Below are 26,807 nucleotides of genomic sequence, written 5' to 3'. Positions count from 1 at the left end.
CAAAATGCCCTCTCTTATTTGTAAGCCTCCCTGACACCATCTTCTCCACCTTAGTAGAATTATTCTTATTTGTGTTCTGACGACACTTCAGACAGCCACTAATATCGATAAATTAAAAATATGTTTATGGCACTTAGCATAGGACCTGCTAAGAATAGGTACACAGTGAATACTGGTTGCTATTGCTAATTATCCCATCACTGACAACTTGCATTGTGCTTGGTACAGAGAAGGCGAGCGTACATGTTTGTGAAGAATTTTAAAAGATCAGGACTCTAGGCTTATCTACAATACTTTCTGGGACACTTGCCACTCATATGATTAGCAAATATGACTTTACCTGGAGTGTCTCATAAGATAATGTGAAAAAGAGCAGAGGACTTTTGCATTGTCTGGTGTAAGGACCGATGAAAACCAAGACTCCTGCTGGAGGGTCTGTTCACTCTCCATTCACTCACACCACCATTAAACTATGATTGGTTCTCAAAATTCTAATGTGATTTCACATTAGAATTACCTGGGATGCTTAAAACAAAAACAAAAGCAAACAAACAAACAAACAAACAAAAAAACTACCCTGGCCATGTGGCTCAGTTGGTTGGAGCATCATCCTGTACACCAAAAGGTGGTGGGTTCAATTCCCAGTCAGGGTACAAGCCCAGGTTGTGGGTTTGATCTCTGATTGGGGCACATGTGAGAGGCAACTGATCAATCTCTCTCTCTCTCTCTTTCTCTCTCTCTGTCTCTCTCTCCCTCCCTTCTTTTCTCTAAAAACCATTTTTAAAAAATCTGATGCTAGTCTAACTATCGATAGCAAATTAATTGATATGATGTATGAACTGGGCATCGGGACTCCCAGGTGATTCCCATGATGAGTAGTTAAGAAACTGTGAAGGTCTTGCCATTTTTCATTAAATTAAGGTATGGTGAGACCGTGGTGATGTGAGCATAATAAAACAAATGAAGGCTCTATAGAAGTGTGCTGTAATGTAACATTCAAGTGGTAGGGACTTCTGGAATAGAATGATGCCTAAATCAGGTAGCATCAGGAATAGCACATTGATGAAGCTGGTAGCAGCTGAACTGCCCTTAACTTTCAATTTAGTCTCCCAGTCCACACAGCTCCCCCCTCATGCCCTCCCTCTGGGCAAGCCAACTTCATCCATCAATACTGCCCTGGAGGACTGGACCACAGGAAGGGAGCCTCCTGTCAGCTGAATTCTGAGCTGCAAAAATCCCGGGAAGACAGGGAGCCTGCTGTCCTCTCCATCACAATTTAGAGATTGTCTTGGGCCTGGCACCAAGAGCTCCATGGATGAAGACTGCTTTTTGGACTCCTCATCAATTTCTGAGTGCTTTCCTCTCCTTGATATTGCTTTTCTGATAGAGTAGCCCAAGTATGATGCAAGAGGGTGGCTTCTTAGGACAGGGTTCAAGTGACACCAGAGCAACTCACAGAGCTTCTACTGAAAGCCACATGAGTCCTCTTTCCAGCACCAGTTAGGACCAATGCTGAAGTGTGTGGGTGGCAGAAAGCGTTCATTTCAATGGTAAAAGTGTGGGAGAGGCACTGAGGAATTTTAAAAGATAAATAATGCTAAAATGGCAAATGGGAAAAATCAAACAGTAAACAGCTTATGGTAGGTTCACATTGAAAAAGAGAATTCCTTGTACCCACTACTTCTCCAGCTGTTACGCAGCCAAGTTTCCTATAAGTCACACTGTAGAAAAATACCAGCTCACTCCCTCCCTCCCCCACACTTTTCCTTTGCTCCTCCCCCATTTCTTCTTTTCGTTTTCCCAGTAGCATTTTTAGGAACAAGGGAATATATCCTGGTACAGTCAGCAAAGAGGTGGAGAGGGAGGGGCACCTAACACTTCCTGAGCGTTGCCCACATGCCAGGGGCATTACGTGACAAAATCTCCTTTAATCCCTAAGACCAGTGATGATGTCTACTTTTTTCAAAATTAGGAAAATCAGGCTTAGGTAATAGAGTGCAAGTTTCCAAGGAGAGCCAAGATTCCAAGGCTGAGCTATGTGACGCCAAAGCGCAGTTTCTTCACATCACACTGGGCTGGAAACTGCCCTCTCCCAAGGAACCAATGGATTCTGATGGTTGTGTCTTCAGATGGGGACAATGGGCCCTGTGGGACCCTGGTTAGACTACACCAGTGGTTCTCAACCTTCCTAATGCCAAGACCCTTTAATACAGTTCCTCATCTTGTGGTGATCCCCCAACCATAAAATTATTTTCGTTGCTACTTCATAACTGTAATTTTGCTACTGTTATGAATCATAGCATTAGAAAGGTTGATAACCACTGGACTAGACCATCAGGGCAGGCTGTCATTTCAGCTTGGATCTGTCTTGTACCCTAACTCCAGTCATCCTCTTCTCAACATAAGAGGGTATGGGTTGACCCTGTGTGAACCCAAATGAACAATTAGGGGAGGGGACGTCATAACCAGAGGGGCAGACCCACTCTAGGAATTAATTCTACACATTCTGCAACTTGATTGTTTCTCAGGGCAGACATCCATTAGATCCGTAGGAGAGAGAAGGGAGAGAGTCAGAGAGCAGAGTCCAGGTAAGTAAAAGGCCTGGGAGAATGTGTGGAAGCAAATTCAAATGCCATCCACAATCGGCGTGCTCAGATTCAGGTCTCAGGTCAATGCGCTGATAGAAGGAGGCTACACTGCAGTCAAAGAGTTGCCTCTGGCCAGGCCTGTTTCTCTCCTGGGGTGTGGCAGACCTGCTGCAAAGGGAATTTTGAAATTGTGTCCCACATAAGGAGCAAGATCAAACACAGGCAAAGGAGCCATTCCTTGAATCTCTTTGAGTTCTTGTATATTACTATCCGATAATGGGTGGGCTTTACCATTCAAAAATGGGCACCTATAAAAACCTTTTCATTAAAAAGCTAGGCTGTAATTTTTTCAGGGGTCAACTGGGTCCCACACATAGTGCCATAGAATCTCTTTAAGAGGTTGGAATGAGCTGCTTTGGTGCTATTACAGGAGAAGAGATTCTGATGTTTTCCTTCCTCTTTCTGAGGTTGTGGTGGATCAGCAGGCTTTCAAAGCTGGCGACTCTGTAACAAACATGATACCCCCACTCCATGGTGTGGGGCTGTTTTTCCAGGAGTGGGCACAGATGGTGTTTCTGTCTCCTCCAGAGAATATTTTAAATGTAAAGTGTCTGAAATAAATTATTCAACTGAGGCCAAAACAGTCTTCTGGAAAAAATCATATGTGAATAGGAAATAAGAACAGCCTGGCCTGGCGGGGGCTGAAAAAAGTTAAAATGCAGCTGGCTTTTAGAAATGGTAATATTTGTAATAATGTTTGTATTGTGAATGTAATGAGACCTGGGATTGAGGAAGGGGGCCCTGCTTTACCCAGGAAGTTTAGTGATTGTCTTCTCTCCCCTCTTCTCCTCTCCCCTTCCTCTCCTTTCCTCTCCTCTCCTTTCATCTCCTCTTGTCTCCTCTCCCTTATTTCCTTTTTCTCTCCTTTTTTTTCTCTCTCCTCCTCTTCCTCTATCTCCCTCTACTGAAATCTCTCCCTTTCTTCCTTTCTCTCTCTCTCTCTCTCTCTCTCTCTCTCTCTCTCTCTCTCTCTCTCATAACACCATGCTCTGTCAGGCTAGTGAATTCATTATTTCATTAATTCCTTCAACAAGTATTTATTTATTTATTTTAGATATATCTCTCTCTTTTTTAAAAATATATTTTATTGATTTTTTTTTACAGAGAGGAAGGGAGAGAGATAGAAAGCTAGAAACGCCAATGAGAGAGAAACATTGACCAGCTGCCTCTTGCACACCCCCCACCCGGGGATATGCCCACAACCAATGTACATGCCCCTGACCAGAATCGAACCCGGGACCTTTCAGTCCACAGACCAACGCTCTACCACTGAGCCAAACCGGCTTTGGCATCAATGAGTATTTATATAATGCTTTATGCTGGGCACTGAGCTGAGTGTTGGGGATAAAATAATGAGCATAACAGACCCCATCCCTGTCTCTGTTGAGCTTAGGGACTAGTGTGTATGGTAAACATTCATCAAATAATCACATATCTATACTAAGAAAAGGTTAATATGCTAATTAGACCAGATAGACCAGACGTTCTTCTGGACAAAGCCACTGTGGTGGGGGCCAAGGCAGAGACAGTTTGGAGCAATCAGACAGGCAGGCAGAGTGGTTAGGGTGATCAGGCAGGCAGGCAGGTGAGCAGTTAGGAGCCAGTAGTCTCAGATTATGAGAGGGAAGTCCCAGATTGGAGAGGGTGCAGGCCAGGCTGAGGGGACGGACCCTCTTTGCCCCGTGCATGAATTTCATGCACCAGGCCTCTAGTCCTATCCAATAGAAGAGAAACATGCAAATTGACCGTATACCTGCTATGCCCACAAGCCATGCCCACTAGACAATCAGGAGCGAGTATGCAAATTAACCCAACAAAAATGGCAGCAGCCATGGAGCTGGAGCCAGCTGGAGGCTTGGGTTGCCCCTGGCGATGGAAGAAAACGAGCTTCCTGCCCACCCTGGCCTCCACTCAATGCTACAAAGTTTCAATTATAAAAGATAAATAAATCCCAGATACCAGGGCTCTGCTTGGGTCACCGGAGGGTGTGGCTGGCCTACAAACCATCACAGGCCACCCCATGCCCCAGGGGAACCCCCACCCTAATCCAGGATACCCTTCAGGGCAAACCAGCTGACCCCAACCCATACACTAGGCCTCTATCCTAGCTAATAAAAGAGTAATATGTAAATTGACTGTCACTCCAACACACAAAATGGCTGCCCCATGTGGACACAAGATGACCACCACAAGATGGCCAGCAGGGGAGGGCAGTTGGGAGGGACCAGGCCTACAGGGGAGGATATATAGGGGCAATCAGGCTGGCAGAAGAATGGTTAGGGGGTGATCAGGCTGGAAGGCAGAAGTGGTTAGGGTAAAGTGATCAGATAGTCCCGCTTTTGGTGGGACAGTCCTGATTTCTAACAATTTTTACCGCATCCCATGGCATTTTAAAAAAGTCCCGATTTTTGGAAAGAATCTTTCCAATCTTTCCAAAAATTGAGACTTTTTAAAAATGCTGTGGGATGCGGGAAAAATTGTTAGAAATCGGGACTGTTCCGTCAAAAGTGGGATGATCTGGTCACCTTAGGTTAGGGGCAATCAGGAAGGTGGGCAGGCAAGCAGTTAGGAGCCAACAGTCCTGGAATGATCAGGCCTAAATGGGCAGTTGGACATCTCTCGAGGGGTTCCAGATTGGAGAGGGTGCAGGCTGGTCTAAAGCACACACCCATCAACCCATGCAAAAAATTCATGCACCAGGCCTCTAGTTGAATATAATAGTGCAACTATATTCAACCCAAAGAAGGAGTGTTGAGATCTTATAGTGGGTGCCTTCATTGCTGGTCAGGAGAGGCCCCTTGAGGAAGTGATACTGAGCTGAGCTAGAAAGATATAACAATAATCATTATAACAACAAATAGCTAACCATTGTTTAGCATTTACGTTGGGCTGGTACTTTATTATTTCTGTGCATTATCTAATTTCATTCTCATAGCAACCTTGTAAGGTAGGAGCTATTATCATCCAATGTTACAGAAGAGGGAACTGAAGCTCAGAAAACTTACACACAAGGTCACACACCTAGGACAGAGCAAATTCAGGACCCAAAAGCAGGTCATACATATTCCTAATGCCTCCACATAACTGCTTCTGTTTATCATCTAGAACCTTAGCTGGGAGACCATTGAATCAATTCAATCAACAGAGTGGGCAGCTTTACTCCTTATTGTAAAAGTGCATGGAGGAGCCAGGGTGCTCCTGCTGAGGTGATGGATGGTGATGGACGAGGCTGGGAAGCTCTGGGTGAGGTTGGCAATAGCAGTTTGGGTTCCAGCTTTGCCAATGCCTTGCTGTGGCCTGGACAATGGTCATGGCAGCGACCATTTTTCAAGCTTAACAGATGATCATCTCAAATTTTCAAGATACTTTTGTAAGATCACAGTTTGTAAGTTTTCAGACCTGCATGTGACAGGTAAGGAAAGTGCAGCTTGGAGAAGTTAAAGAGGCACCATTTGTAAGAGGGGGATAGGTTTGTGAGAGGGCATTCACCTTGTGAAGCAGTCCTTAGAGCTGTGGACTTGCCATCAGTCATCATGCCCAAGGCCCTTCAGGGGACTGTGTGGTCAAAACCCTTTGCACAATAACACCAACACACTATTTACCTTTTCTATTGTGTTGACATTTACACTTTGGGCTCAAAAGCAATGGTGAGTAAAACTATTGGTGTCTCAGAAAAAGATTCAGTTTGTTATTAATGATGTTAATTGTATAAGTGGAAGTAACATTTTCCCTAGAGATATGAGAACTTCTGTGAAACACACACACAAATCAATGACATTTCAGAAGATAAAATTGTAACAGGAAACATATGCGATATCCTGATCATAAAAGCCTCTGGGACAATAACCTGCAAGTGTTTAATAGAGTCGGGGTTTTCAAGCAAAAGTTAAAATATTGGAAACTTGTTTCTGCCATCGTGATCTTGTCAACTTAAAGTATTTTTAACATGAAAGCAGTGACATTAATGAACTAGTTTTAAAAAATGTTTTAGAAGATCTAAAACTCTGTGAACTAGTATCTTCCAACTGTCTAGTGCAGAGCCAAATATCAACAGTACAACAATTGAAATTTCTTTTGAGAGCCAAATTTTTTTTAAAAAAAAATTTTATTAATTTTTTACAGAGAGGAAGGGAGAGGGATAGAGAGCTAGAAACATTGATGAGAGAGAAACATCACCCAGCTGCCTCCTGCATGCCCTCTACCGGGGATGTGCCTACAACCAATGTACATGCCCTTGACCAGAATCGAACCTGGGATCTCTCAGTCCGCAGATCAACGCTCTATCCACTGAGCCAAACCGATTTTGGTGAGAACCAAATTTTTTAAACTCAATCTTCTAATGCCACTTCTTCAAAAGACTCACCCAGGCCGTGGCATTTTGTGGAAGACCCACACTCAAGGGGCCAAAGAGCCATATGTGGCTCGAGAGCCTCAGTTTGCTGACCACAGGTCTAGTCACATGGTTAAAAAGTCATGCCTGGTTAGGAGAACCATTGAAAATACAAATGGGTTTTACTATAACAGAGGATGAAGTTCATAAATATAGTTCCAGATTCTACATTATTGTACAATTAGCCTCTACAAAAACAGGACCTGTTCAAGTTTGTGTACTATCAAAGAACAGCAGTTATTACCTGAAATAGCTATTGAACTGTTTCCTTCTCTTCTAGTCAAAGATGTATGTGAAGCTATGTGGTGAGCTGGCACAGCCATGACATACTCAGCCCCAGGGTGCCTATGTGCTGCACCAGCTTAGCCAGGTTTGGTGAACCTGAGAGGGGGCAGTGAAGCATTGAGAAAAGACAGACAAGAGAATGAAAGCTGGGTCTCAGTGGGACACTGTCCTCTCTGATGGAGAGCTAGCAACAGTGCCACAGACTATAAGCCGTGTCTTTATTTTATAGCAGATGCCACGAGGCAAAGTAAGGTCAAGGTCAAGATGTTTACAACATTCTTGTTTTGATCCTACTCAATCACATGCACTTGAACTCTATCAAGCCCACATCACTCAGACACGTGGGGCCACGTGTTCGGACCACAGGTTCAAGCTTACAACTACAGCTGTTGGCTATAATTGTGGTGGGAGGGCTCTGCCCTCCAACCTGGGACTTGCACGTGGCTATGAGAGGACTGTGCCTTCTCATTAGTGTTAGGCTTGAACCTGTCCAAACACTGTAGCCACTCTCCACAAAGCTAGATTTTCCTCATATGCTTTAATCAACACAACATATCTTGGCAGACTGAAGGCAGAAGCAGGCATGACCACCACACTGTCTTCTATTAAGTCAGACAGTAAATGTGGAACAATGCTTCTCTTTCTGCCAAATGTTATTTGTTTTGGAAAATATAATTATTTCTCTTAAAATGTGTTATGTTGACATATAATGTGTTTATTGTTAGTTTTAAATGAATCAATGAAGACATATTTTTAAATATATTAGCTTAGATTTTGTATACAATAAATATTGATAGGTATAATGCCCATAAATAAAGCTGTATGGAGTCCTCACTCTTTGTAATAGTGAAGGAGGGTCCTGAGACCAAAAAGCATGCTTACTCCTGGTTGGTGGCTATGTGTAAGAATGTGGACTCTGAGCCAGATCTGCCTGGGGTCTCACCACCATCTTCTAGGACATGAAGGGCCTTAGGAATATTATTCCCACTTCCTAAGCCTTAGTTTTCCCATCTATATAATGGGAATAAAAATCTCTATCTCCTAAGGTGGTTGTCAGTGCTAAACAAGTCAGTGCCTGATGGTGTTCGCTCCTGTCTGATCCTGGGATGAGCATTCTTTCTGCTCAGTTCACTTTTCTGAGCATCCCTCTCCTCACTTCTCAAACTTATTAGTAGAGTCCCTCAGCTTGGGCCTGCATGCTTGTGCAGATCCATTCCCTATGATGAGAAATACAATAGAGCAGCCTTCTGCCAGGAAACTGGTGCCAACTTAGGAAACAATGCTGGTTAGCTCTGAGTGCAGCTCGCATGCACTGGGAGACAAAGGACGCTGTTTTAAAGGCCTAATGCACTCTGCCATCGAGCTGCTCTTTGGATTTGAACTTAGATGTTTCTAGAATTTACTGGCTCTAATCAAGTGTTTTGATTATGAAAGCAAGCATTGCCAACATGCCAACAGGCATCAAGTTGCATTCCATTTCGCAGCAAATATTTATGGAGCCCCTTCTGTGCGATCAGCACTCTTCTGAGTGTGGGAATTAAACAGATGGAGCACATGATGGCAGGAATGTATATTTTGGGTGTGTCCATCAGAGAAGAGACAAACAAGAAACACACAAGAATACATAGCTTGTTCGCTGATAAGAGGTACAAGGAAGAGAGATAACTCAGGGAGAGGGGGCAGGGTGTGTGCTGTGAATGTGAGTAGAATTTTCATTGGGTGATAGGAAGTCTTCATTGCAAAGGTGACTTCTGAGTGAAGACAGAGGGAGTGGACCCTGTGGGCATCTGGGCAGGAGGATTCCGGGCAGAAGGAATCATGGGTACAAAGACAACATTGCCCCGGTGTGTTATAGGAACGTCAAGGGGGCCGCTGTGGCTGCAGGTGAGCAGACAGGGGAGGAGGTAAGGGATCTTGGACCACAGGGGCATTGTTAGCGTTGACACGCTGATTTGGGAAGCCACTGGGGACTTGTGAGAAGAAAAGTGACATGATCTGAACTTCATTTTGATGGAAGCAGAGAGCCCTACTGGGCAGGAGTTGCTGGCGGCCTGGGTCGGCGTTGCAGCAATGGAGATCATGCCGCCAGGCAGGATCTGGATGTGTTTTGAAGCGGGAGCCAAAGGATTTGCTAAGGGATGGGCTGTGTGGTGTGAGAGAAGGCCTAGAATCCAGGATCGCTCTGAAGCCTGAGTCACTGGAAGGATGGAATTTCAATAACTCAGACCCGGAAGAAAGGGCACGTTTGCTGGGAGTGGCAGGGAGGACACCAGAGCTTGGGTTTGAAGATGTTAATTTCGGGTGCTTACTAGGCATCCGAATTTCTTTCTAATACACTCAAAGTGATCCTAGGCAATAAAGCAGATCTATATTGCTAAGAATTGCTAAAAACAAAGGTGTCTGCATTTCTTTCTTGAAAATAAAAAGCCTGAAATATTACATATAAGTTATTATTATTTTGAATGTCATTCCAGACTGAGCACCCTATGCCAGGTGTGGTCTTATTAAAGTTCTGGAAGAAAAGACTATCTGTTTTGAAACACAATGCCTCCAGTTGTGGGACTAAAAATAGCTCAGTGCTCACTCCCACCCAGGGATGGGATGTCTAACTGGCTGTCCACGCAGGCGGTGGGGGGGCGGGGGGGGGTAGGGGGGGTGCGGCTTGATGAGCGAGTTTTCCAGGCCCACCTGTCCATTCACACTGCATCTGCATTTCAGATTGATGTTTATATTCACAGCTCCTTCTGCCTTTCTCACAAATACACTTTCTCTACTGCCTCCTGGCCCTCACTGATGCTGTGCTGAGTCAGGCTGTCTGATCCACTGTCACCCATAAGGAAAATGGCATGTGCCCATTTAAAATCATTTGCAGGTTTTATAATGTGCCAGCTGTACTTTTGTTCAGATATTTGCAAAGTAATCTGGACAACCATCTTTTAATTAATGTAAGGGAAAGGTCATCTCTTTTTCTTTTTTTGGGTAAAAAGGGACATGCTTTCTTTTACTTTTTCTTTTTTCAATAGCTTGTTTGCTCAGAAAACAGACCGAAACAAAAAGAGCGGGGATAAACATTTTTGATGAGGATGCTAGTCCATTTGTGGGGTGGGGAGAATTGGCCAGAAGCTTATGTTCTTCGTCTACTTCTTGGCACACATTTTCAAAACAAAAAGGAGCAGGAAATGCATATTTCATAACATAACATCTCTTGAGCTTCATAAATTGCCAATACACAAATGAAATGGCAGAATAAAATACAATAATGTGTTTTGACACAATAATCATGCCTGTTTCTCTTTAATGGGCCAAGCTGGGGTTTCCCAATACTATAGAGCAGTGTTTCTCAACCTTTCTAATGCCGCGACCCTTTAATACAGTTCCTCATGTTGTGGTAATCACCAACCATAAAATTATTTTCGTTGCTACTTCATAACTGTAATTTTACTACTGTTAATGAATCTGTGTTTTCCAATGGTCATAGGCTCTACAGCAGACCCCCATTAGCAGGGTCACCTAAGACCATCGGAAAATACAGATATTTACATTACAATTCATTAACAGTAGCAAAATTACAGTTATGAAGTAGCAATGAAGATAATGTTATGCTTGGGGGTCACCACCACATGAGGAACTGTATTAAAGGGTCTCGGCATTAGGAAGGTTGAGAACCACTGCAGAAAGGCTGGGCTGTCACATCACCAGATGTACGCCATACTGGTCAGAGGCACTTACTTATTGGTCCATCTATTATAAACACTTGTCTACATGCCAGTGCTGATGCAAACATGACATCTCTGGGCTTGCGAGTTGCTCTTGTGTGCAGACACCTTCGTGGCGTCATGGGACAGGACTTGGAAAGGGATTTATAACTGGGAATACATTTCATGGCTCAGCTGCAGAAAGAGATTCGCTTTCAGCAACTATGTGAATCCATGGAATGAGTCCATTCTATTTCAGTTCTGCACAGCTGGCTGGCTGAGCAGTTTTCTTTTTCTCTTCTTTAATAGTTTTAGGATGACTGTAGCCAACTCTGCTTGGTAATTTTTGTTTTGTTTCTATTAACCGGGATATTTCTTTATGCCTAGGTAATTCCCCATCTTATGAATTTTTTGGCTAATGTTTGAGGGCTTTTTTTTTTTTTTTGGTTGCTTGAAACACACACACACAAATGACGATATAGTATAATGATGCAGAGTTCAGAGTTGTTGCACTGAAATTGTGAGCAGGAATGCAGTGAGGGCTCAGAAAATTCTAGAATACTTAACCAGAGGGATGGCAGGAACAGCAAGAGAGCACACTCCCTGTCTGCTCATATCTGCACATCTGCTTCATGTTTTGGCCTCATCTTCCCTGCTCCTCATCCCATGTGGTGGGGGAAGATGCCCACCCACAATTCCCAAGGCCACATGTTGTAGTTCCAGGCACATGGACTGACTGAACCAACTCCATTCTCTATCTCTGCTCTAATTCCATATTCCCGGGAAAGCTGACCTAGTTCACTTCAGGCTCCCACCCCCGGTCTGGGCTGGCTTATTTGAGCCCATTGCTTTGGATTAGGTGAAAATTAGAGAAATGATTCTGAATAGTTCAGAGACTAAAAAAAATAAAATGTCTACTATGGTTGCAAGAGAATGCCAGGGACAGATGAAAAGGGATGAGTAATAAATAACAGGATTTTAGAAAGGAAAATCTTACTCTTATTTTTCCTACAGAGTAGGAAATAGTATTCAAAACACTGCCCCCGCCTCCTTCTCCAGCGCTCCCCACCCTGGCAAACACACACACACACACACACACACACACACACACACACACACACACAGTGTCCAGTGATCCCCAGAGCAACTTAGCAGATGGGTTGAAAAGATCAGCAGGCTCATCCTAAGTTTTCAACACCTTGAAGACATCAGGCTTGGCCCTGGCTACACCACACATTATTTAGCACCTTCCCTTTGTCATGTGTGCCAGAAGAACTGAATGTGAGTTCTCTTTGTATGTAGCAAACACTTTTCAAGTCCGGTCCTGAGACCAAAAGGAGGAGTGTTACCCTCAGGTCTTCTTGATTTGGGTTTCCAGACGTAGATACATGCACAAATAGCAGTTCCCAAGGACTCAATTTAATCAGTTCAATGAATGACTTCTGAGCATTTCCAACACACCTGATGGTCTGTTAGGCAGTTATGGTTAGGAGTTCGGGATTGTAAGTATCTGGAAACTTAAAATGTATCAGCTTATATACTTTAGGAAAATATGGAGTAGCACCGGGTAAATCGAGCAATTCAAGCAAATGCCATCAGGATTTGGCCTCTTCTCCAGTTTTTTTCTGTGCCTACTTCACTAATACACAGGTTCTCTCTATATGTTGGCTCCAGAATTTATGCTGTCTGATTCAAATTAAAACAAAAACAAAAAGAAAAAAGATTCCTGCCATCTGTTCCACCAACTCCTTTCTCTTACTCATTCCAGTAGAAGTCTAAGGATTAGCCTTGATTGGCTATGATTGGTCATGGACCCATTCCCAAGCCAATCACTGAATCCAGGTGGAGGTTGTACTCTGGCCTGCCAACCCTGGGTCACATGGGCACTCTTGGAGTTGGAATAGAAATGGCACCAAAGTAACCACAGGGATGGAGAGTGGAGAAGGTGTCCCTCCCCAAAGAGAACTCAGGGCAATATGAAGGAAAACCCCACAAATGTCAACTACACAGGCTAAGGAACAAGGAGAAACACACACACACACACACACACACACACACACACACACACAAACACACACACACACACACACACACACATATGCACGCTCACTCATATTGTTATCATAAAAACCTAATGGGAATAGATGTTCTATATGAGATATTTGGAGAACAAAGATGGGAAGCCATTAATTCTAAGAAATCTGGAAATCAGGGTTTTTTTTTTCAGAAAAGATAACTATTGTGTTGTTACAGCCCAGTAACAACCTTGAGGATAAGTAAATTTTGATTGGTGAAGATGGTGGGGAGGGGAGGTTGGGAGAGGATATTCCAGGCAGAGAGAGCAATATGCAAACACACTGTGAGATTTCTAAAAGGGTGGCACACTTTTGAAGACATTAGACCAGTGTGCACTGAGGGCATGTTGGTTGTCAGACATGTGACATTTCTGACCCTTGTGGTCTGGCATCGATATATGTGCATTAACTGAAGATTCATGCATGCCAGCCTTCAGCTCTCAAATTAGAGACAATCCTGGGCACCTCTCATGCAATGGGGAAATGAACAGGGATTTGGAATTTGGTCAGACCTGGTCTGAATACCATCTCAGCCACAAACTATCATGTGACGTTTGAGAAGTCATTGATGCTAGTGTTTTTATCTGTACGATGATGGCATGTTGTCCTTCTGAGAATTAACTGAGATGCTATAGGCAAACCACCCCAAATGATGTCTGGGATATCACAGACATCCAATAAATACAAGTTACTCTCTCTTCCCATTTTTAGGTATACACTCACACTGTTTCCAATATGAACATGAATTTGCTTTGCTTTAATGCATGTCTAGCAACCACTTACTTGTTAGCTACAGAATTCTAAGTTGTGTTCTGACTGGGCTGTAAAAATGTTGGGAGTTGTGCTGGATACTTCTGTTTACCTTCCCAGGTCTACTGTTCACCCTTCTCCACTCTGCCCAGTGACCAGGTGGCCAGCCTTTAGGGATTGTGTGGACAGATTTTCATGTCCTTTGGCCAATGGTGAGCTCAGCAAAAGAGACCAACAGGAGATGGAGGTGGGAAAGAGTAAATCGGAGCTTTTATTCCCCAGATTCCTTTCTTGTAGAGATGTCATGGTTCTTATCATGCAGGTCTCTCTCTCTCTCTGTCTCTCTGTCTCTCTGTCTCTCTGTCTCTCTGTCTCTCTCTCTCTCTCTCTCTCTCTCTCTCTCTCTCTCTCTCTTTCTTTCTCTTTCTTCCCCTCCTTCTCTCTCTCACCTTTGGCCTAGAAATGTACACAGTGACATAACCTTTACTGCATGTCTTTGTCTATTAGAACTGCAATAACTAAATATCATTGACTGGGTGGTTTCTAAACAATAGAAATTCATCTCTGTTCTATAGGCTGGGAAGTCTGAGATCATGTCAGCAGTAGACTTGGTGTTTGGTGAGGCCTTCCTGGTTCATAGATGTATTAATTGCAAATATCTTCTCCCATTGAGTAGGTTGTCTTTTCATTTGCTTAATAGTTTCCTTCTCTGTACAAAACCTTTTAGGCTGTACATTCCTATTTGTTTACATTTTCCTTTTGTTGCCTAGCCCAGAGGTCACCAACCTTTCAGACCTCATGGTCCACTGGTTGGCGACCTCTGGCCTAGCCTGAGGAGAAATATTAAAAATGATATACTAAGAGCAATGTCAAAGAGTTTATTGCCTATGTTTTCTTCTAGGAGTTTTGTGGTTTCAGGTCTTACATTTAAGCCTTTAACCCATTTTGAATTTATTTTGATATGGTGTAAGAAAGTGATCCAATTTCAATTTTTTAAAAATGTAACTGATCAGTTTTCCCAACACTATTCATTAAATAGACTGCCTTTACCCCATTGTATAGAATCACTTTCTTTTTCTTAGATTGATTGACTATATAAGCAAGGACTTATTTCTGGGCTCTCTATTCTGTTCCATTGGTCTATATATCTGTTTTTATGCCAGCACCATACTGTTTTTATAATTGTAACTTTGTTGTATAGCTTGATATTAGGGAGTGTAATACCTCCCACTTTGTTCTTTCTCAAGATTTCTTTGGCTATTTGGGATTTTCAATGGTCCCATATTAATTTTACTTTTAATCCTCACTAGGATATAGATTTTTTTTTTTTTTTTGAGACAGAAAGGATGGAAGGAGACAGAGAGAAACATCAATGTGAGTTACCTTTTGGTGTATGGGACAATATTCCAACCAACTGAGCCACTTGGCTAGGGCCCATATAAATTTTAGAATTAGTTGTTCTGATTCTGAAATGAATGTCATTGGCATTTCAATAGGGATTGCATTGAATATGTATAGTATTGTTTTCAATTGTAAGAATATTTTAATAACATTAATCCTTTCAATCCATGCTACAGGTTTTCATGGACTATATGTCATCATTGGCTCTATGCTCTTTAGTCAACTAAGATTCACGTCACAGGCAAGGTATATCCTTCCATTTATTTATTCTCTTCAGTTTCTTTCTTCAATGTTTTATAGTTTTTAGAATACAGGTCTTTTATCTCTTTGCTTAAATGTACTCTTTGGTATTTTATGCTTTATGATGCAATTGAAAACAGGATTATTTTTTAAATTTCTCCTTCTGATCATTTGTCATTGTTATATAAAAATGCAACAGATTTCTGTATATTAATTCTGTATCCTGTAACTTTACTGAATTCATTTATTAGTTCTAATTTTTTTGGTGGAGTCATTAGGGTTTTCATTTCATTTGCATATGATAGTTCACTTCTTCCCTTCTGCTTAGGATGCATCTTATTTACTTTACTAGTCTAATTGCTATGCCTGGGACTTCCAATACTATGTTGAAGTGGTGATAGTTGGTATCCTTGTTTTATTCCTGATCTTAGAGGAAAAGCTTAAAGTTTTTCATTGAGTTATTAGCTATGGATTTGTCATATAGAGTCTTTATTATGTTGAGATGTTCCTCTACTTGACTTTATTGGGAGTGTTTATTATACAAAGATTTTGAATTTTGTAAATGTTTTTTCTGCCTTTATTGAGATGATCATATGGTTTTTTAAATATGTATGTTATATATATATATATATATATATATATATATATATATATATATGCATATATACTAATTTATATTTATTATTGAAAACATTACAAATGTCCCCCTTAATTACCCCTCCATTGACTCCCTCCATCCAGGTCCCCTCCAGGTCTTTACTGAACTGTTGTCTGTGTCCCGGGGTCATATATCCTATCTAATAAAAGAGTAATATGCAAATTGACTACCACTCCAAGACACAAGATGACTGTCCCCATGTGGTCAAAGATGGCTGCCCCCATGTAAACACAAGATGGCCACCACAAGATAGCCTGCAGGGAAGGGCAGTTGTGGGGGACCCAGGCCTGCAGAAAAGGACAGTTGGGGGAGGAGACCTGGCCAGTAGGGGAGGACAGTTGGGGGAGACCAGGCCAGTAGGGGAGAGCAGTTGGGGGGAAATCAGGCCTGCAGGGGAGGGCAGTTAGGGGCAATCGGGCTGGCTGGGGAGCAGTTAAGCATCAATCAGGCTGGCAGGGGAATGGTTAGGGGTGATAAGGCTGGCATTCAGAAGTGGTTAAGGACAATTAGGCAGAGGCAGGTGAGTGGTTGGGAGCCAGCGGTCCTGGATTAGGTCCACCGGGATCTGGCCTAAAAGGGAGGTCAGCCATCACTCAAGAGGTCCCAGATTGGAGAAGGGTGTAGGCTGGGATGAGGGACACCCCCTACCCAGTGCATGAATTTCATGCACTGGGCCTCTAGTATAAACATAATGTTCTTTGCTTAATCTCTTCTCACCCTTGAGATTTGTCAGACTGTTGCATGCTTCCATGTCTCTGGATCTGTTTTGTTTGTTAGTTTATTTTGTTCTTTAGATTCTATATATAAGTGGGATTATGTGATACTTGTCTTTCTCTGACTGGCTTATTTCACTTAGCAGTACACTTTCCAGGTCCCTTCATGCTGTCTCAAAGGGTAAGAGGTCCTTCTTTTTTACAGCTGCAAAGTATGCCATGGTGTAAATGTACCACAGCGTTTTTATCCACTCACCTACTGATAGGTTCTTGGACTGTTGCTGGATCTTAGCTATTGTAATTAGTGCTGCTATGAACATAGGTTCTCCAAAGAGGAAATATAGATGGCCAAGAGACATCCAAGAAATGCTCAAATCACTGATCATCAGAGAGATGCAAATTAAAATGATAATGAGATATCACCTCATACCTGCCAGAATGGCTATCATCAATACATTCTCACCATGCACTGCTGGTGAGAATGCAGACTGGTGAAGCCATTGTGAAAAACAGTATGGAGTTTCCTGAAAAAAATTTAAAAATGGAACTCCCATTTGACCCAGTGATCCCACTTCTAGGAATATATCCTAAGAATCCGAAACACCAATCAGAAAGAATATATGCACTCCTATGTTCATAGCAGTGCTATTTATGATAGCTAAGCCCATATGGTTTTTATCCTTTGTTTTGTTAATGTGATGTATCATGTTGATTGATTTATGGATGTTGAACTATTTTTATACTGCTGGGATGAATCTTATTTAGTCATGTGTATGATCTTTTTAATGTATTTCTGAGTCAGGTTTGCTAATCTTTTGTTGAGAATTTTTGCATTATGTTCATCAAGGATAATGCCTGGTAATTAAATTTTTGTGTGTATATGCAATGCCTCTGTCTGCCTTTGGTAATGAGGTAGTGCTGGCTTTTTAGAATAAGTTTGGTAGCATTTCTTTCACTTCAATTTTTTGAATGTAGTTTAAGAAAGATAGGTATTGCTTCTTCTTTGAGTGCTTGGTAGAATTCCCGTGAAGTTTCTGGTCTTGGTCTTTTGTTTGTTGGAAGCTTTTTTAAAAAAAATTATTATTATTACTGCTTCAATTTCATGGCTAGTAATTGGTCTGTTTAGATTTTTTATTTTTTCCTGGGTTTTTATAATTTGGGGGCTTCAAATTGTTCCATGTAGAATTTCAGCCATTTTCTAAGCTGAAAAACTTCACTCTTTTATATATTCACACCAAATCCTATAAGAACAACTTTGCTAGGCTTATGAAATGTAAATTGGTTCAAAGGGACAAAGTGTGGAATTAGATCTGGAGTCAAGTTTCCATGGCATACCTTTAAATCAGATCACCTTTATACCATCCAAGACCAATCAAGTCTAAGCCAACTATTAAGTTGAATCATAAGTAATTGCTACTATTCTAGAGTTTTCTGACTCCAAAATGGCAATTCCCTGTGGTTTAACTGACAGATGACTCTTGCAGTTCTTTAAGAGAATATGACTTTAGTTTACTTTTCTGTTTTTTCAGAATATTTTGTCCTTATTTTAGCAGTGAATGCCATGTTTTTCTCTATTCATTTTTCATAAAATATCTGATAGGTGAGCATGCAAATGTTATTACAATATTAAATTTTTATTAGTGAATTAATTATATAAATCACAGTGATTTTGTACCCTATATTTACTCTATAGACTTCTGTTAAATATATTCGCACATATCAATACAAATCCAGAAGGTAAAATCCCAATTTTCACTAGAAACTAATGCCTAGAAATATGTAATCTATTAATAATTAAGAAGCCTTTGATCCATACCCTGCTGGCTATTAAAAATTCTAGTCTCCGGTAAAATTTATTTAGAAAAATATCTATTCTTAGCAATTAATACCCTTTTATTTTACTATCTACTCTTTTAAAAAATATATATACTTTATTGATTTATTTAAAGAGAGGAAGAGAGATGGATAGGGAGTTAGAAACATCGATGAGAGAATCATCAATCAGCTGCCTCTTGCACACCCCCTGCTGGGGATGTGCCCACAACCAAGGTACATGCCCTTGACTGGAATTGAACCTAGGACCTTTCAGTCCGCAGGCCGACGCTCTATCCACTGAGCCAAACCGGTTTCGACTCTACCATCTACTTTAAGTAATTGTATTTCCTCATGACAGTAGGAGGTAGCCTACCAATCTTTAACAGTACTATTGCATCCTTTCTGATGCTGGCTTGTACAAGTTTAAGATTTAAGCTTAGAAAGAGATACTTTTCTTTAAGGTAATAAAAATACCAGCTAATTACATACAAGCCAAGATTATGCAATGGATAAACACAGTCATAGGAAGATTCCCACATAGGGATTATTAGGTAAAGCTGGGAGAACTCAACACTGGGAAACTGGAGTGAGGTTCTTGCTTTGTTACATCAATCTATGTTACCGTGGGGAAGCCACTTGGTTAAGATTCATTTCTGCCATCTATAATATAGGTGTCGGGTTTAGGGAAATAGGTGTTGTCCAAGGCCCCTTTCAATTTCAAAATTACATTATAGATAGGACACATCAGTCAGCACTTACATCTTTCATTCTGGAAGGGTAGAGGGAGAAAGTTAGAGAAAGAGAGAGAGAGAGGGGAGGAGGGGAGGGAGAGAGACCTTATATTTGGGTTATTTGGGCTTTTCAACCACTAGAAAGGTACCAGAATGGTGGAATCAGGGTGAATCTCCAGCCTGTATCCCACATCCCACAAGACAATGTAGACAATGTCTTTTGTGCTGATTCAGAGCTCACAAACAACCTTCTACTATTATGTGTTTCAACTATCTTGAGTTCAGGAATTCCTGGTCCCTAGGGGAAAATCTATCTTCCTTTGTAAATTGATCAGTTGCCATTCTGGGTAAGAACCCAAGCTTTAGTAATTTCCTTAGACTTGACTACTGCAAATTGAAGTAATAAATTGTAGTATCTTAGCATCCCCCTATTCAAATTATCTGAGAGTTTATCCTGAAAGAGTCTTATTATTTTATTTAACAGGCATTGATATAATGCAAATAATAACAATAATAAAAACAATAGTAATAATGGAATCTCACTTGTACTAAAGATTACTGTGCAGGCACAGTGTTAAACACTCATTTTTTTTTTTTTTCATTTGCACTTCATAATTTTCCAATGAAGCAAGGTCTTATTCAACAAATCCTACTGTGATTGGTTCTGGGGATGTAAGGATAAGCAGAGCCTTAATGTAAAGGAACTTAATGTCTAAAAGAGGAGAAAAATATTAAGCAAAGAATCACAGAAATAAATGCAGCATTTACAGCCGTATTAAATGCTACCTACCCAGTGGAAGTACAGGCGGCTATTGTACTCATTGCAGTGATAAGATAATTCACTAAAGAAATGGTGTGGCTTGTTCTGGGTCACAACATATGTAACCAGAAGAACCCTGTCTGATCAGCACTGTTAGGTTGAAAACACCATTGGAAACCACTCTGCCATGTCTTGCTCCATGCCTAGTTTCTCCATCACTAGTTCAAGGTTAACATGTTTGTCTTTTCTGTTGGCAGTCACTTACTTATTTACTTATTTGTTTTGAGAGAGAGAGAGAGAGAGAGAGAGAGAGAGAGAGAGAGAGAGAGAGAGAGAGAGAGAAACATTGATGTGAGAAGGAAACATCGATAGGTTAACTCCTGTATGTGTCCCAACCAGGGATCAAACCTAAAACCTAGGTATGAGCCTTGACTGGGAATTGAATCCACAAGGCTCCAACTCAGTGAACCACAATGGCCAGGGCTCTGCTAGCAATCTTTAAGTGGTCATTTTCCCACCATGACTGCTTGGCCCCAAGTTTAGTTTTAATGACTCATTTGAACATTCCTAGTATGTGGAAATTCTAAGAAGAGCCCTCAACCCATTTCTGAGTCTATGACACAGATTTGCTATCTCATTCTATTAAGAGTTTGATTCCAGGCCCACTTTTGAAAAGTGAAAGTGTGTATTCAGTAAATTCCTGACACTGACAAGAACCCTTTGGCTATTATTCAAAAATGTCTAATTCCATGAACTAGAGTGCTAAGTTATTTCCGCACTCCACAAACAACCCCTTACCCTTCAAAGTAGAGTGCTAAACTGTGTTTACCACTGGGTGCAAAACCATTTGTCCTTGAAGATAATGTGAAATAATTTGATGATAATGGTGGACTGGAAAGCTATGTTGACACAAATCTATTTAAATCTGCCATGCTTTAAAATTTGTTTTAACTGACCACATTTGTATACAATAAACTATTCATATGGGATTTTAAAACTTAACTTCCCACACTGTTAACTAGCTATGCTATGAGTAAACACAACTGTTTCCTCTTATATTAACATAGTTGCACTAAGGGTGAACTTCTTAAGGTTCCTTTTATTTTTCTCCAAGTTATAGTCACTTTTTCACATATAAGCAATACATTATTATGTGGGAAATGCCAGAAAATTCCAATATTAACCATGTGCTTTATAGTTCTTATCGTTACATACAAGAAAAAATGTTGGCTTTACATCTGGTTTAATTAAAAACAAACAAATACACTGGATTGTCTTTCTTTTACATTTGCAAGCAATATAATAATAGAATACAAATTAGCTATAGAAATACATGAGATTTTATATTTTGTTTTTATTATTTAAATTAGTGGCAAGAATAACTTCAAAGAGGTGGGTTCCCCCTTCCCCACCTTGGAATACACAGTTTTGAAGAGGTTTCCTCTGAGGTACTCACTGGCCAACTAGTTAGCAAATGCATCAGTGACTCCACAGAATTGCGTAATCACCGTTGCATACTCAATGCTGAGGATTGTGACCAAGTAAAAAGTGCAGTTCAAATTGGTTACCAGTCACACAATTGCCCAGTTTCATTAAATTGGTGACAAATGCCATTTAACCCCAAGAGTCTGCTCTTTCATTCATCACTCCTTCCCGTATATCTAGAATCTCTACTGCAGAAGATTCCTGGGAAATAATTTTCCTTCTGCCTACAACTGGTCAGCTCTGTTTCAGAAATCCCAGAGTAAACACTTATAATCCACTCTCTTTCAATGATCAGTCAGAGGAATGGGCCATGTTCTTGCAAGTGCCAAACAGCTGTTTCATTTCCCAATCAGGGGAGAGCACTGCAAGTGATAGTTGTAAATAAATATGTAATGTAATCTACTGATAAGGACAATGTAAATATTTAGGGTGATTATGGAAACAAATGTACACATCTCTGAATATTCCTCGAGGCTGAGATCCACTGTGGTCAGCCCTGCCAGCAATAGTCTCTGGTGGGTTCTGCTGAGAATGGGGGCTGCAGGGCGCTTTGCTTTTAGTCTGGTTCTCACTAAGAAGATGAGGCCTGATGAGTGCTCTCTCTCTCTCTGTCTCTCTCTCTCTCTCTCTACACACACACACACACACACACACACACACACAGAAATAGGACAAAAGTAGGTTTACAGTTGTGAATATTTGAAAAATAGTGTATTCTTGTATTATTGTTTATTAATTACTAGGGACCCAGTGCACGAATTCATACACCTTGAAAGGAACTGTGGGCCGAGAGTCTGTGGTGGGCACAGGAGTGGGTCTTGGCCCATCCTCCACAACCCTGCCCAGCCCTTCCATCATGGCCCCTGGTCCTCTGTCTACCTGCAGCCTCTCTCCTGCTGCCTCTGCTCCCACGCTCTGAGGGTGGTGGCCCTGCTCCACCTGCTGACAGCACTGAGAGATAGAGATTGGGGCTGGCACCAGGCAGGTGCCAGCAGCAGGTGCAAGCACCCGGCAGGGCTTTGGCACACAGGAACAAAGAAGTTTCAGTAACCACCAGAGGCTTGCCTCGATGACAGTGACTGACACCCCACCTTGGTCTGGCATCCCCGTTCACCTGCTCCACCATCCCACTGCAGCCAATGCCCACCATGTTCCACGCGTACTCCCTGGTGGTCAGCGCACATCATAGCAACCGGTTGTTCAGTTGTTAGGTTGTTCAGTTCAGTTGTTCTGCCGTTAGGTTTATTTGCATATTAGGGCTTTATATATATAGATTGCATTATTATTTTCCATATGAACAACTATAAAACTACTTTGCACAACCCTGTATCTACAAGGTGTTCCCCAAAATGTATACTTATAAAGGCAGTGTTTATTAAATATTTTATTTTCAAAATGTAATAGAGTCAGCTGTTAAAGTGTGTACACATTTTTTTGGGACACCCTGTATACATGTACCTGTGTATACATAGGCACACACACACACACACAAATAGCTGAATATACATGTTTGAATTCTGCTTCTGCAACCTTGTGTACATTCCTTCATGTTATTAAATACTTTGTGGAAAAATGACTTACTTATTGTACTACATTTAGGGGTGAACTGTGACACATTTCAGGGTAATTAATGTGGGATATTTAGGTCGTTTTGATATACGAGTAAATGAGTTCTCATCAAAATGCCTGTCCCTGTTGTGTTTTGAGATATCTTGTGGTTGACTCAAATGCTAAGACTGGGCAGACAAGGAGAAGAAATTTGAGCCCCTACTAATGCTTGCTGGGAGTATGATCTCTGTAAATGTGTAACTTCCTGGGGATCACAGTGTTTGCAATTTCTGAATCTGCCCACTAGAGTCACAAACCCTGTCTTCCATAGCCTCTGTGAAGGTGGGGTGATATGTGAGTTGAGTGTCTGCCACACAGAAGCTCCTAATAAAAATATGGATTTTTCTTTCTCTCCTATTCTTCATACAGAAGTCCAATGTGCCCATGGCTAGGTTAGGTTTCAGAGTCTCTTGGAAAGTCCCTGGAATTATGTGAAAAATTTTGTATATCCATTTTTTTTTTCCAGAGAAAAAACCCTCCACAAGTATAAGAAGCATTGCAAATCTTCCTGCTTTGTCACTTTCCATTTTGCCATAAAATAATAGGACTGGCATTTGCTTGGTCTCTAAGGGCTTCATATTGTCTCTGATTTATCTTTGAATACCCCCTCATTTGTTGGTGAGCTTACTGTTCAACATGAGCCAGCCTGACACACAATCTATGCTGACCTCCCCAGGCACCCAGTCCATTGTCTGGTGCACAAAAAACACTCATGCAATGTAACTTGCTGCTGATGCTATCATATACATAAGAAGAGTTTTTAGAGAAGTGTATGCATCCTGAATAAAATAACTATCTTGATCAAGGAAGGTATGTTGCCTATGAATGGTTAGCACACATTCTCTCTCTCTCCCCCACTCAAAACTGAGATCTGTACTGAATTTAGCCAAGTCCTGAAACACGTCCAGGGTTCCATTTATCTTATGTAGGTTTATAAAATGATTAAGCAATCCAGATATTACAGTTTCCTTTATATCATAGAAAAAGGATGTGTGCAAGGCAGAGGAATTGGCATGAAGCAAACATCAGTATGAGGCTAAAATATGATGATGGTCCATCTGTCTTGAATAAGTTAGACCACAAGTTGACGAGGCAAAGGGAAAACTGCTGAGGTCCTTTCCAACTTGTGACTCTCTGATCTCACAGATGATCCATTTGACAGATCTCTTAGAAGCAAGTGTGTTTTAGAATGTCTGGAACATAGCTGAGCTGCTCGGGCTAGTGGGTATTTGAAATTCTAGGAGCAAGACACTGATAACACTTTTAAGTGATCAAATCCCCCAACATTTGATTCAGATCTTTCTGCTCAAAGCAAGAGCCCTCCATGAGCTCCATTAAGAACAAAATTTTTGTTTGTTTTGCTTTCTGTTACTGTGTATAACAGGTGCTTTGGAAATAGTTAGAAACAGATTTAGATAATCATAATGAGAAATCAAGGAAAAATGGAGTCACTTTGTCCATAGCTTGGCTTAGGAAAACCCAATTTTTTTTTTTTTTAGTAGCCAGTTTTCAGCCACAGGGCCGAGAATGTCAGTGTGTGTGAGAAACCTGTCTGCATCATTCTCCTGTGTATTCTCAGAAGTCAAACCAGAGGCAGTGTCCCAGTCTGCCTTGTAGCCCGGCCACACTTCCGAGGTCAGTTAGAAGAAGCTGTTTTCCTGCCATTGATTCTTGCCTCCTTGGATAGCATTTTGTGGTGTGGCCATCAATGAACCATGACTTCATGCTTGTAGGCCTCCCACATTGATCAGGCTTGGTCATTTCACTAGCGTTGGCCAATGGCCATCAGAACATGTGATGCAAGCAGAGGCTTGAAAAGCCTGTGCCTTGGGGCCTGTCTCTCCGATGCTTCAATATGCGAAAGCTCAGACTCTCTTTCTGGAATCACAGGAACTGTGATTTAGAGCCGACACGAAATGCCATGAATGGGAATGAAGCCCCATTAGAACCTTTGGTCCAGCTGAGTCGGCTGGACATGCCAGATGAGACCTACAGGCAGGCAGCCAGCTGACCCCAGCCCTAAGTGCTGATCCCAATCATGAGCAAATCAAATAGCTGTTTTAAGTTACCAAGCTTTAGATGCAGCAATAGATAACTGAGGCAAATATTTTTGATTAGTTAGAGGTAGACAACTGAATTGATTGCTGGCTGTTTACTTAATATTCATGCAGTTGATTTCTGAGTGATGAGAAGATGGGGCAAATGGATGAAGGAAGAGAGCTAGAATAGTAAAATAAAAAGATCACTTTTTCTTTCTCTGGTCTTTCTGTTCCTCATTTAACTCTTTAGATAGATATGCTGGATTCTTAACTGAATGTTAATGATAGATAAATAAACTTGTTTTCTCAGGTTTTTTTTGGATAGCCAAACCTTATGTTTGAGTCACACATTTAAATAACAAGGGATTTTATTTTTTTTAAACACACACACACACACACACTCACATACACACACACACACACATCCTATCTAATAAAAGAGTAATTTGCAAATTGACCATACCTCTACTCTATCCACAAGCCATGCCCACCAGCCAATCAGAAGTGAGTATGCAAATTAACCCAACCAAGATGGATGCAACCACAGAGAGAGCAGGAGGCTTGGGTTTTCCCTGCAATGGAGGAAGCCAAGCTTTCCACCTGCCCTGGCCTGCCTTGGCCTCTGCTTAAGGCTACAAAGTTTCAAGTATAGAGGATAAATAAATCCCAACAAAAATGGTGGCAGCCACAGAGCTGGAGAGAGCAGGAGGCTTGAGTTGCCTCTGGTGATGGAGGAAGCAAAGTTTCCCTAGCCCTGGCCTGCCTTGGCCTCTGCTTAAGGCTACAAAGTTTCAATTATAGAAGATAAATAAATCCCAGATACAAGGCCTCTGCTTGGGTTGCCAGGGGACATGGCCAGCCTGCAAACCACTACAGGCACCTTGCTCAGGCCACCCCATGCCCTAAGGGAATCCCCATTCTGATCTGAGACACCTTTCAGGGCAAACCAGCGAGCCCCTACCACTGCACTAATCCTCTATCCTATCTAATAAAATAATAATATGCAAATCGACTATCACTCCAACACACAGGATGGCTGCCCCCATGTGGTCAAAGATGAGTGCCCCCATGTGGACACAAGATGGCCACCACAAGATGGCCAGCAGGAGAGAGCAGTTGGGAGGAAACAGGTCTGCGAGGGAAGGCAGTTCAGGGTTATCAAGACTGCAGGAGAGGGCAGTCAGGGTAAGGTGACCAGAAGTCCTGCTTTTGGCAGGACAATCTCAATTTTTAACAATTTGTCCCATGTCTTGCAGAGTTTTAAAAAAGTCCTGATTTTTGGAAAGATTCTTTTAAATCTTTTGGACTTTTTAAAAATGCTGCAGGATGTGGGACAAATTGTTAAAAATAGGGACTGTCCAGCCAAAAGCGGGACATCTGGTCACCTTAAGTTAGGGGTGACCAGGCTGGAGGGAAGCAGTTAGGCATCAATCAGGCTGGCAGGGGAGTGGTTAGGGGGTGATCAGGCTGGCAGGCAGAAGCGGTTAGGGGCAATCAGGAAGGCAGGCAGGTGA

The 26,807-nt window shown here is 41.7% G+C and overlaps 1 long non-coding RNA gene across 2 annotated transcripts in view; it reads left to right on the top strand.

Moving 5' to 3' along the window:
* Positions 1-26,807, top strand: part of LOC311631947 — a 270,208-nt gene that overhangs the window by 106,360 nt on the left and 137,041 nt on the right. For both annotated transcript variants that reach the window (XR_014796672.1, XR_014796673.1), the window contains exon 3: positions 15,421-15,490. This is a non-coding gene — a long non-coding RNA (uncharacterized lncRNA). The remainder of the gene's footprint in view (positions 1-15,420; positions 15,491-26,807) is intronic.

The sequence above is a fragment of the Pipistrellus hanaki genome, assembly GCF_964339955.1.
Source record: "Pipistrellus hanaki genome assembly, chromosome: 13".
NCBI classification, from domain to species: domain Eukaryota; kingdom Metazoa; phylum Chordata; class Mammalia; order Chiroptera; family Vespertilionidae; genus Pipistrellus; species Pipistrellus hanaki.
This window is presented reverse-complemented; position numbering and strand designations above follow the sequence as displayed.